Below are 12,613 nucleotides of genomic sequence, written 5' to 3'. Positions count from 1 at the left end.
AAACCCAGAGCACTTTCTTGCTTATACTCCCGACGGGTCAGCACACTCTGGCTCTAAGGATCCTATACCTCCAAGGACAAGGTCCCACTTTGAGACACCAACAGGGTCTTCAGACCCCTTCTACGTCCAGCCCTACTCTCATTACCAGGGAGACACATCCTTTGTTGAGGATCCAGATTTGGCCATGGTGGAGGAACAAACTGGGACAGGCTACTATGGGGATGAAGAGGATCAAGATGAGGAGGAGGAAGACCCCTACAGGGTAGACTCCCCAGTAGAAAGAGAGGCCCCCATTATCGACTCCCCTGTCGACAACCACCCGCTCCTGAATGAAGTGCTGTCTCGAGCAGCCGAACATTTCCACATCGACACCCAGGGTGCCCAGGAGGAAAGAGACTTTGCAGAAGAGTTAGTGGGGGAGAGGAGGCCTGTTGCTCAGGCCATCCCTATCCTAAAATCTATTCAAAGAAGAATAGACCCGTCACTTCCTAATCCTAACCTCACCAGAGCAGTGAACCCTAGGATTGAAAAACGTTTCAAGGCGGCCCAATCAGACCCACTATATATAAGAGGGCATCTGAAGCCGGACTCACTGGTTGTTACTAACACCCGTAAGAGGGCTGGAACACCCTTATCGTCCGAGGCTCCTCCCGACAAAGAGAGCAATAGACTGTACGGGTTAGGCAGGAAAGTGGCCTCCACTTCCACCTACCAGGCAAGGATTGCCAACTCCACCACCCTGTTGGCCAGCTACAACTGCCATCAGTGGGAAGAGGTCGCGGCACTCATAGACTCCGCACCAGAAGCCTTAAAGAGCCAATTGGCACGAGTTTCAGCGGAAGGAAGAGCCGTGTCCGGTTGCATTTTAAAGGCAACCTTTGATGCCGCGGATAACGCAGGCAGATTAATAGCAGAAGGAACTGTTATTAAGAGACACGCTTGGCTACGCCAGTCTGGTTTCAAGGCTGAAACACAAGCGTCACTATTGGACAAACCGGTGGAGCCGGATCTGTTGTTTGGTAAGGCGATCGAGGACACACTAAGGAATGCTAAGGACGAGTATGAAACACTCAAATCCCTAGGCCAGCTAACCACTAAACCCCCTAATCAGAGAGGGAATGGCAATTTTCGTCGCCCACGCGGCCAAAATTCCCAAAGAGGTTCTAACTATTCCCAGGGGCAGGGTACACAGTGGAACAATAATAACCTGCAGTCTACCCAGGGTTACGGCAGGGGTAATAAGAGAGGATGTGGTAGAGGTAGAGGGAGCCCCAATAAAGGAGGCGGCACGCCTCCACCGAAACAGTGATGCTCCGTTCAGGGTCCCTTCTCACGCAACCCCAGTAGGGGGACGCATTTCCAACTTCACCCAAGCTTGGGAAGGGATCACATCAGACAGATGGGTGCTGTCAACAGTCTCAGAGGGGTACTGTATAGAACTACTAGAGCATCCCCGAGACCATCCTCCAGGACAAAAAATACATTCTTTGGAACACCAGAAGATCCTCCTAGAAGAGATCGTCAATCTGCTAGCAAAGGACGCGATAGAACTCGTCCCGGGACACCAGGTAAACAAGGGTATTTATTCAGCTTACTTCCTTGTGCCAAAAAAAAGATTTGACAATGCGCCCAGTATTGGACTTACGGCCTGCCAACAAGTATGTCAAGCCCCAAAAGTTTCGCATGACAACTCTCCAAAGGGTAATCCCCCTCCTAAAAAAGGGGGATTACATGGCAACATTGGACATGAAAGATGCCTATTTTCATATTTCCATGTTCCCAGCGCACAGAAAATACTTGCGCTTCAAGGTGGACAGTCGGCGCTACCAGTTCAAGGTACTGCCCTTCGGGATAGCTTCGGCCTCAAGGGTATTCACCAAGGTACTGGCGGTGGCGGCAGCACACCTACGCAGGGAGGCAATCCCGGTGTACCCTTACCTGGACGACTGGCTCATCACGGGGGAAACCCCAGTAATTTGCAGAACAAACATTCAAAGGACTATCGACCTCCTCTTCGAATTGGGCTTGTCAATAAACGAGAAAAAGTCAAGTCTAGTGCCAAGCACATCCAAACAATTCTTAGGAGCTATCCTAGACACTCAAGAGGGGTTGACCTTTCCTTCAGAGAAAAGAATTCGGAATATACTGCTGCAAATTCCGCAATACCAGTCCGGTCGCCAGATAACGGTACGCAAAGCAATGCGTTTGCTGGGCATGATGGCGTCATGTATTTACCTGGTCCCCCACGCGCGCCTGCGCATGCGTCCCATGCAGGAATGGTTGGCGAAACAGTGGTCTCAGGCAAGTGGTCAGTGGGACGATCTAGTGGTCGTTTCGCCAACACTGGTACAAAGCCTTCACTGGTGGACAAGAGAGAATCTGTCCAAGGGGAAACCCTTTTAAGATCCCGAGATACAGGCGGTAGTCACAACCGATGCATGCCTGACGGGGTGGGGAGCTCACCATCTCCACCACACAGCTCAGGGTCTCTGGTCTCACGCAGTGGCCAAGAACCACATCAACCTTCTAGAGCTTCTGGCAGTATTCAGAGCGCTGCAAGCTTTCGAACCCTACCTTTTAAACCTCTCAGTGCAAATCCGGACGGACAGCACTACAGCCATGTTCTACCTGAACAAACAAGGAGGGACTCGCTCGCCAAATCTGTCCAAGCTTGCCCAGAAAATCTGGATATGGGCACTCAGACGGAACATCTTCCTGTCATCGCAACATGTTCCAGGGGATCTCAGTTCCCTAGCGGATGCTCTGAGCAGAGACCCCCTCCCAGAGGAACACGAGTGGTGTCTACACAGAGAAGTCATAGAAGATATCTTCTCTCAGTGGGGTTTCCCCACTATAGACCTATTCACCACAAGCGAAAACAGACAATGCCCAGGATTCGCATCCAGGTTCCCCCATCCATACTCCCAGGGGAACGCCCTTTGGATGAACTGGTCAGGGATGTTTGCGTACGCTTTTCCACCAACTCCTCTAATCAGGAAGGTGGTCAACAAGATGAACAGAGAATCGATGACGCTCGTCCTGGTTGCTCCCATGTGGGCGAGACAACCATGGTTCCCACACTTACGCAGACTGGCGGTGTGCGAACCCATCAGACTTCCGAGCTGGTACAACCTATTGTCCCAGCACCAAGGTCAAACAGTGCACCCTCAACCCAACTCAATGAACCTGGCAGCATGGCTCCTGAGGTCATAGAGTTTGGACATCTCAAATTACCACAGAGGTGTATGGAGATCCTAAAAGAGGCTAGGAAGCCCAACACGAGGCACTGCTACTTTGACAAATGGAAGCGATTTGTAATCTGGTGCCAGAGTAAGCAAGTCCACCCAGTTGATTGCACTCCTTCCACTATCGTTACTTACATGCTCCACCTGCTGGATGCGGGGCTGGTTTTTAACTCACTGAAGGTACACCTGGCAGCCCTGTCAGCATACACCACTTCCCATAACAAGGTGTCGTGGTGGAAAGTACCAGTAGTTAAGGCCTTCATGGAAGGAGTAAAGAGACTTCACCCTCCTATTTCTAACACACCATCAGGATGGGACCTGAACGTGGTGCTATCTAAACTCATGGGCCCCCCATTTGAGCCCATGCATAAAACTAGTCTCAAACACCTGACCTATAAGACTGCCTTCTTAGTGGCCATTAGATCCATAAGAAGGGTCAGTGAAATTCAGGCTCTGTCAGTGCAGGATCCTTTCTTTACTATTCATAAGGATATGCTGGTTTTACGGACACACCCTAGGTTCTCACCTAAGTTTATTTCCAAATTCCATGTAAACCAGTCCATCGAGCTTCCGGCTTTCTTCCAAAACCCACAAAGCTCAGCTGAGGTTAAACTACACACCCTAGATGTGCGTAGGGCGGTCCTTTACTACGTAAACAAGACCAGACCGCTTAGGAAAACAGATCAACTGTTTGTCTCCGTAGCCACAGGCAAGGAGGGAGATCGCGTCTCTAAGGGTGCCATCTCCAAGTGGATTGTCAACTGTATCCAGTTGTGTTACTCTCTTTCTGTCAAAACTTTACCTTTTACGCCCAGAGCCCACTCGACAAGAGGCATTGGGGCCACTCTGGCTTTCTTTGCAAATGTTCCCCTTGACACCATTTGCAAACCAGCTACTTGGAGCTCTATTCACACTTTTACTCAGCACTACTGCATTGACACCCATTCCAAGACAGATACTCTAGTGGGACAAGCGGTTCTAAGACATTTATTTGCTCATGACCCTTCTCAAATCCCACCTCCTTCTAAGACTGCTCGCTAATCTATGCACAGCATGTGATCTAAGCAGATTCCACAAGCCTCAGAAGGGATACATTACTCACCGTAATCGTATTTCTGATGCTTGTATCTGCTTAGATTCACATGCGACCCACCCTTCCTCCCCTCTGAGAGAAGGCGCATGGATGCTTGTAGTCTTATCTTATCTATCTTCTATCTGCTTGGATCATCTGTACTCGCGCTGCTCCTCATGCTACCTCATGTCAGAAAAAATACAATCTGAGGGTCCTAGACGCGTGAGGGATCATGGGTACAGGGGACGTCACACTAGGGATAGTATTACTGGCCCGTCCTGTGTCGACGCCCATTTTCGAGTTTCAAAAAACAAACTGTAATACTCTGCAGCTTCCACTAGATGTCGGCCTATGCACAGCATGTGAATCTAAGCAGATACAAGCATCAGAAATACGATTACGGTGAGTAATGTATCATATATATATATATATATTTTTTTTTTTTATTTCGATTTTTTATTGTAACAATTAGTTATTTACACAACTTTAATTACAAAGAAAGTTCATTCGCCATCTTCTCCTTTAATGGTCCGTATTAATTCTTAGCTAAACTTTGATTATATTTAAGATTAGTCATTATCATTAGGATACTTCGGCTTCTAAAATTTTTTCAAGAAAGTCTACCAAGGCACAGGTCAGTGTGACGTTATTTCCAGCTATTAAGGTATACCACCAAACTTCAGTTTGTTGATGTGCCAGTGTAAGATGCTGAAGAAAGAATGATCGCTGGGTAGAGACTTGACTGCATTCAGTGATTAGATGTTTTAGAGATTCTGGATCATTCTTACAAAACCGGAATATGTTGTTTGTTATTTCTTTGTAATGTCTCAGCCACATCATCTTTTTCGTTTTGTAAGTATTGAGACGCAGCCTTAGAAATTTGTTGCGATGGAACCTGGATGGAAATCTTACTAGATATTTTGGTAATTTATCTAGATTATTGCAAATTATACCTAAATTGAGCGAAGACGCCATAGAGTCTCGCATTGCAGAGTTTTTTATCCAGTTCCACCGTCTAAGCTTCTTTTTGGCAATCTGAGGTGTGTCTGTTACTGTGGCCCAAGAAATGTTGGTGATTGATAATATCTTTCTAACTTTCGTAGCCCATATGCCTAGGATTCCAGTATAAGGATTTCCAGCAGATTCTTTGAGTATTTCATTGGCAGGTGCAACGTTATTAAGGTTCATTTTTCGTAATAGTGCAATTGATTTCCGTTGAATCATGCCAATCAGAGGGTCCAAACCTAATTCGTGCCTTATCGCTGCAATAGACACGTTGGACGGTAGGGCCAACACTCCTCTCCAGAATTGACCTTCTAGGGTTGCGCAGATACGATTATCGATATTTAATCCCGCCTCCGCCCCATGTGTTAGAGCAGGGATGACTTTCTGGTGATAAAAGGTCATTATTGGTATCCAGGTAAATTTGCCATATTCGTTGTGTAAACGTTTGCCTTGCAAGGTGAAGGATGACATACGATGTTTCAAGTCAACCACCCAATCCTGTTCTCTGATGGATTTATTTATTTGGACCCCTAGATATCTTATAGATGAAACAGAGTCAATATTTTCACCAGGTGCCGACCATCTGAATCTCCTCGTCAATGTCTTTTGAGTTGTGCCAAACGTGACGATCTTCGATTTCCCTGCATTAATTTCAAGGTCATTTGCTTGCAAATAGATGACTAATGCATTTAAAAGTCGTCGTAGACCGATCTCTGTTTGGTCAAACAAAACAATGTCATCTGCATATATCGCCCAGTTTATCGTCTGACTGTTTAATTTCGGTGGAAAGCAGCAGATATTTTGCAACGCTTCAGGTAGATCGGCAATATACAGCTTGAACATCAGTGCTGCCAAAGGGCAGCCTTGTTTTACTCCTTGAGTTGTTAATACCTCTTTTGTCAGCTGACCGCTGTTGTCAATGCAGACTTTAATTGATGTAGAGCCATGAGAGGTTGGAGTAAAGCTGGTGGACAGGACCATGTTGATAATTTGTTCCAAAGTTTTGTACGGTTAATTCTGTCAAAGGCTTGACGCATATTTATGAAGGCCATAAAAATTTTCTTTTTGGACTTCAAAGTTTCAAGCTTTAACAGATTTACTATTAGAAGATTAACTTCTGTGCCAACATCTTTGGTGAAGCCAGTTTTGCGATTGTCTAATAGATTGTTGACTGACGCCCATGCCGCAATTTTCCATTGTAAGCAAGTGGCAAATATTTTGCCTATTATGTCCAAAAGGGTAATAGGGCTATAGTTGGCAGGGTTATCCCTATTGTCCTTCTCGAAAATAGGAATGATTACTGCAGATTTCCACGAGCTCGGGATTGACTTGGACAATGAAATCAATTCAAATAGTTCCACAATGAAGTCAGCCCATAGCTCTTTTTTGTCTTTTATCTTTATTTTCGTTAGCCCATCGGGTCCTGCAGCACGAGAGTTTTTTTGCTGTTTTATCAGTGTGATTATTTTGTCTCTGGATTTGCATACATCCCAAGGATCCATTGATAACGGGGGCTCTATATTGTCATATGCCGTTGCATCATGAAAGACATTTTTGAAATGATTTTCCCTGGTTAACATAGAGATACCATTGGCCAAACTCGACTGTTGTCTGTTATTCGAGTTTAAAATGTTCCAGATATCTCTGGAATTACATTGTATAATCAATCCAAGCATTAATTCTGCACGTTCTTGATCTCTAATTATTTTAAAGGATTTTAGCCAGTTCTGATTTTGCATTTTGCAGATTTTAATGGCCCCTACTTTGTCGATGATTGTGCTATTTTTCCTTTTTATTTGTCTGATATTCTTGTGCATTTGTGTTTCCTTTTAATTGACCTGAGCACTAAAGACATATATTTTTTGTTGTTGTTGGGAATTGCACATCGATTTTTTGGTGCAAAATTGCATAAGTAAGGGTGCATAATTTATCTTTTCGGCAATAGTTGTTACTCCATCCTTTAGTCGGTTGCTCAACATACAGATCTGATGATCTTTGATTCGTAGCCGATTCATGCCCTCATTTACCTCCGCTGGACAGCTGTAGGGGTGCACAGTTGATACTCGCTCCACTACACAGGTTAGTTCCAATAGGCTGTGATCGCTGTCCTGGGTCTTAAGTATTAGCAGACTATCTACTTTTGGCCAGAATGTAGAAGAGATCCAGATATAGTCTAGTATTTTCTGACTTTTGTCTCGTTGCCAAGTGGGTCTTGGAGGGATGTCTTCTTGAATGGTGCCATTAACCATCTCGCAGTTCCTCGCTTGCATGGCATCCTTCCATTTATCGCCCCTTGTATATGTAGTACCAGTTTGCGATGAGGTTCTGGATGCTGCCTCAAATCCTGAAAAATTAAAGTCTCCACAGATTAATATTGTTAAGTCTCTGTAAGATGTTATGCAAGGATCGATTATTGCCGTCACAGCTTTAATAAAGCTTGCCGTTGAGATCATTGCAGGGTTCCAGTATAGGTTTATAACCAATAACTGGGGGGAATGCTGCGTCGGTGACAATGTTAGATGGAATAAAGATCCTTGTACAAAGATATTTGGAGTAAAAGTTTGTAATATTTCCGAGCCATAAGAGTTATTTACCATTGTGATCAAACCGGAAAAAGGTCTTCCACGTAGATTTTTCCCAGCTTTGTTAAGCAAAATGGTGTATCCATCTTTTACCGGTGTCTCCCGCAGCCATGCTTCTTGAAGAAAAATAATACATTTATTTGACAGCGGGATAGGAAAGTCTTGGAACAGATGGATAAAACCTCTAGTGTTCCAGGATAATATCCTGCATGTTTCAGCTCCCAGTTTTAATGAGAGTTATGCTTGGTTGTCTTTATTTATAAGAATCAACTTGTCTTGCAATTGCATCTGAGTCTTTCTGAGTGAATTACGTTGGAGATCCAGAAGCTCTTAAAGAAAAATGGCTCCTCAACTCATCACGCCGGCATTCATTTGATGTCTTTGGCTCTTTGTCTTTTATGAGTTGTTTGCAACTTCTCTCGGATTGTACTTCAAAGCCATAAGATAGGAGCTCGTCCCTTGCTGCTAGTAGGGTTTTTTCAACTGCAATTGATCTAATATGTAAAAACACCTTATCGGTCGAGTTTTCACAATCAATATATCTTCTGTGGTGATTGTACGTAGAGATGGAATGTTATGAAGTAATTTCATCACATTTCTTCTATTTAAGTTCACCTCACAGTCCTCAGGGAACAGATTTTCCACCCAGATTTTCCACGCTTGATGTCTCGTCTCTGTCTGATGCCTATCATGATTTTTTGTTTTCAGTGTTTGATGTTTATTCAATTGAGCGGAGGTCATTCTAGGGTTTAGGTTTTGGGACGATTTCCAACCTCTCTTTCTTGGTGAAGCCTGGAGCCTGGCAATGTGTTGTTTAGATGTAATAGCCTTTTTATATGGAACTAAGGGTAAAGTAGGATTTATTTTGCATCTGCCGGCTTCTTGCTTACTCGTTGGTCCAATCCTGCCACAGATTTTAGCTGCTGGCTGCTTTGTGGCCTTGCTTCCGAACTTGTTTCACCTTTAGAGTTGATAGAGTCAACGGAATCAATAGAATAAGTCGTTAGATCACATAGATCCACCGAGCCTTCATCAGCCTCTGTGTGTTGTGTGTTGTGTGTCAGAGTCTAGGCTTGGCCGCTTATTTTGATTTTGTTTGTGATTTAATGAAGGTTCTGCACCATTAGGCTGAATCTCTGGCTCAATCAATTGTAACCTAATAGACTTATCTGACTGTTGGCCTTGTGATTTGCGCTCAAATAGGCCAAGCTTTTGAGGTGTTGTCAGATTCCTAACAAATTGTTTCGTATTTGTGGAGAGGTTTTTCTTGGATTATTCGCTGCTTTACTTATGCCCACTCCTTGTTTTTTTGAAATCGTCTTTGCTGTCATAGCAATAAGTGAAGGGTCCAGAGAATATGTCAAAGGTCAGCTTCTTTTCAATAGCAGATAGATCAGATGCACCTGTTGCCATACTAGACATCTCTGGCACTTGATTTGATTCATTTGCAGCTTTATTTTCCCTCGTTTTATCCCCAATATTTCTTTCATCTGATGACACCAATGGGGCTGAAAGATCGATGGCTGACTCTGCCGTATTCGCCGGGACTCTGTGGATTGGCTCACTTGCGGCTATTACTATGGGATTTTTAAGATGAGCGACCTTTGATGATGATTGAGCTAATTCTGGTAATAGCTGTGAGCTTGTCGCTGGTACGCTGTTCTAAGTGCTAGCTACCTCTCTGCTTCGTTGTCCATGATTCTGTTCACGACTCAGGTGAGCATTATGTCTCAGCCATTTCATGCATTCTAAGGTTGCAGACATAAGAGTAGAGTTATCAGCCTGCGCACTTGTCGCCAGATCACCAAGACGGTATTGCCATTGTGATTAAATATTAGATTCTCTTTCCAGTCTTTGTTGGAGGACGCCATTTAATTGCTCCATAGATTCTACTTTTGTGACTAGATTGCTGATTTAGGCTCCTTGATCTTTTATGGACTCGTTTAAGCTTTCATACAATTTCACAAAAGGAATAAGAGCTAAGGATGTGGCTGCTAGAACATTGTTATGGATTTGGATGCCCGCAGCCACTGAAAGATTTGTTTTATCTTGTTGTTCCTGAGCCATCTTTATAGGTACTGAATGTGGCAGTACTTCATGTAGTTGTTCTTCCTGTGGGATCTGTCTCACATTCCGTTGCGGGATAATCTCCACTTCAGTTGCACCCTTATTTGTTTGTTTTGTCCTAAGTACGCCAAGGGCGTATGGCAAATTATCGCTAGAAGAGGAGTGACTCTTCTTTAACAAACTGCACTGATCTGAACTCTGCAGATGATGCCATCAAGTCGAAATTGGGCCGATTTGACAGTTCAGCTATATTGCGTCCACAAGTGGCTGTGCTTAAGGGTTTATCGATAGGTGTATTGACAAAGCTTTGTATTAGCTTTTCTTTAATTGCTTGAACATCCGCGGTTAGCCTCTCGGTAAGACGTGCCTCGCGTCCCGCGAGGTCGAGGACTCTTGGTGTTTTTACTGGTGGCGTTTGCGGCTTCTTTCCCATTTGTAGCTGATGTCGCTGCAGCGCAACTAGAGTTGTTTGGTTGTGTGGTGTACCCGCACAGTTTGAGATGCCGCTGCTGCCGAGGTTTGTATTTAAGAGGAGGCATTGCGTGTTTGACCTTTCAGGTCTTCCTTTTGCGACTTCAAAGCTGTTGCTTGATGTAGCTAAAGTAGCCTGTTACAGTGCCCTTATTCTTTTCTGTGCATCTATTCGTAGCTTTGAATTTCGTTCCGCACCAGACTTGGGACCTTCATTTGTTGTTAATATATATTCTGGGCCACGTAACTCAGCTGAATTAATTGAGTCTAGCAAGGGCTCATGTGGTCTAATTGGAGACACAAATATGAATTTGAACTTCAATTTGCAATAGCTCAGTGTCATGTTTGAACTTCAATTTGCAATAGCTCAGTGTTGTTACGGGTGACCCTCCCAATGTGTATTGCCCCTTTAAGGGGATGTGTTCCTCCCACGTGTGTTGCCCCTTTAAGAGGGGCCATGACTGTGTCATGGCCCAAGCTAATAAAAGGAGCTCCTGCAGGCACGTGAGACAGAGCGGCTGCAGACTCCCAAAGAGGAACGACTGAGTCCGTGTCTCATTATCCATGTAGGCCCCAGGCCTACACGTGGAGGCGCAGGCCTGCACGCCCAGACACTGAGGGACCCGCATGCCAGGATGGCAGTCGAGGTTCCCTCGGTCAGAGGCCTGGCAGGCTGTGACCCCACGCCAGGGTGCCAGAGGCCCTGGCACCCGGGGCCCTGCCGGATGTCCATGGCAGGCCCCCACCCCCACACCTAGTGGGACAGCACGGCGCTAGCCGAGATAGCGCCCAGGGGCGCCTGCCGGATGACCATGGCAGGCGACCCCCAACAATGGCGACGAGGACCACGAGCCCGCGTTGAACTTTTCCGCCAGTGAGTGGAAAGGGGGAGGAAGAGGAGTATCAAGCCCCACCGCGGTATCGCGTGGCCTGCGCCGCACCGCCGTGACATGGCCGGTGTAGGCCCAGGCTGCCCTGCGGTGAGGTGCACTGGAAGAGGAGCGTCCGGTCCTACCGCGGTTTCGCGTGGCCTGCGCCTCGCCGCCGTGGCATGGGCGAGGGAGGCCCGGGCTACCCCGCGGTGGGATTCACACCTGGCGGCGCTCTGCCGCAATGAAGACAACGGAGGGAGCCGTTTTCCCCAACCTTGTGGAGGTGGTCTGATCCGCGGCGTCGGCCGCGTGAAGATGCATATGCTGGCGGCACCGTGCCAGCTGATGCACTCTCCTCGTGAGGACAAGTATGGCGGCGAAGCTGGCCACGGACGTGGGGAGACAGAGCCTCGCCCCGCCTTCAGGCCCCACCATCAGGGCCCACGAGGGGGCTGGACGGTGCTCCGAGAACCGGAGCAAAGAAAACAAAAGAGAAGACGGACGAAGCGAAGGCGGCTGTCCACCCCTCCCCCACGGGGAGGAATGGCTGCCGGCTGCCCGGTAGGGACGATGTCTTTCCCCGCCTCCACCCCTCGGGAGCCGTAACAAAGAGGTGAGCTGAGTGCCCCTCCCCCACCCGCGTGGACGCTAAGAAAAAAAAAAGGATGAAAGAAAGGGGGAGTCGCCAAACAGCTGCCGCGCCCCCCCCAGAGACGGCCCCAACATCCACCCGGGCCCTAAAGAAAAAAAAAATAAAAAAAAAAAAGAAAAATAAATACAACAATGAAAATGGCGTCGAAGGAAAGCGGCGTCGGCCGCGTGAGCTGCCGCTGGCCCCGCCGCGGTGTGGAAGAAAATCCCTAAGGGAGGGTGCCTGCCCGCAATACAAACCCCGCCCGGAGAAGGTGAGGCCGCATCTTCCCCCAGGAAGGAGAGGGCCCATGGAGGGGAAGGCAAGGTGAGGCCGCATCTTCCCCCAGGAAGGAGAGGGCCCATGGAGGGGAAGGCAAGGTGAGGCCGCATCTTCCCCCAGGAAGGAGAGGGCTCATGGAGGGGAAGGCCTCAAAGGAAGACAAATTACTAAAAGTAACTGCGGCGCCAGTCATCGGCGCAGTGGGGCGTGAAGTGACGGCTCTTCAGTAATCCCGGGCCCCCCCTGGCAAGTCGTGGAGGGCAGGATGGTCCAATGGAACTTCGGGGACACGAGTAATGATGGGAGGTGCTGTGTCCTGCACCGGTGGTCACCTCCATGCACAGTGCCAGCAAGAAAACAAGAAGGGAAGTGACGGCGGTCATGTG

At 47.0% G+C, this 12,613-nt stretch overlaps 1 protein-coding gene across 4 annotated transcripts in view; it reads left to right on the top strand.

Annotated features, from left to right (window-relative positions):
• The window catches only part of PCNX2 (pecanex 2), a 3,925,748-nt gene that overhangs the window by 967,274 nt on the left and 2,945,861 nt on the right, over positions 1-12,613 (top strand). The gene's annotated exons all lie outside the window — the stretch shown is intronic.

This window comes from Ambystoma mexicanum, chromosome 4p (genome assembly GCF_040938575.1).
Source record: "Ambystoma mexicanum isolate Mex_15411 chromosome 4p, UKY_AmexF1_1, whole genome shotgun sequence".
NCBI lineage: Eukaryota > Metazoa > Chordata > Amphibia > Caudata > Ambystomatidae > Ambystoma > Ambystoma mexicanum.
This window is presented reverse-complemented; position numbering and strand designations above follow the sequence as displayed.